This window comes from Sceloporus undulatus, chromosome 5, assembly GCF_019175285.1.
Source record: "Sceloporus undulatus isolate JIND9_A2432 ecotype Alabama chromosome 5, SceUnd_v1.1, whole genome shotgun sequence".
In the NCBI taxonomy this organism is placed as follows: Eukaryota; Metazoa; Chordata; class Lepidosauria; order Squamata; family Phrynosomatidae; genus Sceloporus; species Sceloporus undulatus.
The window spans coordinates 103,857,464-103,859,459 of NC_056526.1; the positions used below are offsets into that span (position 1 = coordinate 103,857,464).

The following is a 1,996-nucleotide window of genomic DNA, read 5'->3' on the forward strand; positions in this document are numbered from 1 at the left end:
GAAGGTCAGCAACCTTCTCTTCTGTCATTATTATACACATATGCAATATTTATAAATAATATCCAGTAAGATTTTTGTGTTATGGTGAGATTTATCCTGCGTTGCTATCACAGCCACTTCAGGAAAGACAGTAGATTGTATAGTTATCTGACAGCCAGGGCAGAACCCTAAAACTATACAACCTACTACCTCACCCCAAAGGACAGTCTGAAATGATCTAGATGAGGTTCAACAATTCCCAGGCTTGCATCTCAGGAACCTGGAAGACAAGACAAAACAAAACACTCCAGAGAAAAAAAAATTAGTGGCTTTGTATATTGAAACAGCAAATCCCATCAGCCAGTCAATGCACTACTAATTGACAGTGTCATTTGATGTGGTCTTTATGGAACGCAGATGTTGCATTTTATCTTTTTTTGAAAAAAAAACTTCAGATGCCTGTCATCTCAAAAGCTTGTATTGTTGTGACATTTTGATAGACAGTCAAGCCCAGCTCTATCAGGTCTGGCCTAGACTAAGGAGAGCCCTTCCTTCAGACCATCTGCCATGGTCCAGGCCTCAGAGGGAGAGAAGACCTGCTAGACCTGATCCCCTTCCCACTGCCATTCCCTTCCCCTTTGGTGTCATGTCTTTTTAGATTGTAAGCCTGAGGGCAGGGAACCATCTAATTAACCATTTGTAAGCTGCTCTGAGAGCCTTTGTGGCTGAAGAGCAGGGTATAAATACTCCAAATAAATAAATAAATAAATGACTGTTCTAATAAAGGTATTACAGTAATTGATTTTTATTATGATGAATATGGATCCCCATCACTGTGTTTTGTGCCATGTATGTAATATTTTTAAGTGCTACACATGATCCTGCATTTTGTGTATATGTAGAGGCTAGGACATGCTGCTGCTAAAGTGGGTCTCTGGTGAGGCATGGCCAGGGTTTTGTTTCTGAACTAATACAAGGAAGGTTAGGGCTATTCACTTGCTGGAGACTGCAGCAATATAATGCTCTTATCACTGGAGGGGGAGACTTGTGGAGATCACCATGTTTGTGCAGCTATAGATTGCACCTCAAACAGGTAAAGATTACCATTATCATATTCTTACCTTTTCCTAATTCATATGGGAATAGCCATTATGATTTAACGTGTCTGAAAGATAGTCCTGAACCATATTGGGCTGAAATTGCTGCACATACTTCACAGCCAGATCTTGTCCATCTCCATCTATTTCTCACTGTTCTGCAGATTGTCAGACACAATCATTTTTCAGCCCCACTACACATAATTCATTTGGGAAAAATCAGAGGTTGAATTTGTGTCTTGCTGTATACAAAACTGCAACTACGCAAGGGACATCTTCTACACAGCTCCAAAGCTTCCTAGTGTGCCAACACAACATATCAAACAAAAAGGGTTGTAGGATCCTGTTTTTTTTCCCCTCAGCCAAAGCAATAATCACTTTCATGACTCGTAATTTTAGCAACCTGATTTGTTGAATCATGCCTAGAAATGATTCATGAATTACTCATCCTGGCAATGTTTGCAGATCTTGAGAGACAGATATTCACGATCTTTGTTGATATATATTTCTTATTGCAAGGAAGACCTGCTGGGAATCGGTCATCTCACCTAGGAAGAAAAAGAAAGAAAGAAAGAAAATCTTACTGATAAACAGCAGTAATAAACCTGCAGTCCTGTGTACATTTATCTTGGGAGGAAGATTCACTGAACTCTGTCGGATTTAGTTCTAGACCTCAGAAAAATACTACCTCCCGATCAGGAGTCTACCTCAGGTTGTCAATGAGATTTTATATTGTATTAACTGTTTTTAGATAGCATATGGTTTATATTGTGATTTTAAATAATTGTTATTAGAATTATTGTTGATTGCATAATTTGACTGTAATCCCACTTCGAACCGTCGGGAGAGGCGGGACAATATAAATAAAACATTATTATTATTATTATTATTATTATTATTATTATTATTATTATTATTAT

The 1,996-nt window shown here is 38.0% G+C and overlaps 1 long non-coding RNA gene across 2 annotated transcripts in view; it reads right to left on the minus strand.

Annotated features, from left to right (window-relative positions):
- Positions 1–920: 920 nt before the first annotated feature.
- The window catches only part of LOC121930991, a 140,591-nt gene continuing 139,515 nt past the window's right edge, over positions 921–1,996 (minus strand). For both annotated transcript variants that reach the window (XR_006104053.1, XR_006104052.1), the window contains exon 5: positions 921–1,624. This is a non-coding gene — a long non-coding RNA (uncharacterized LOC121930991). The remainder of the gene's footprint in view (positions 1,625–1,996) is intronic.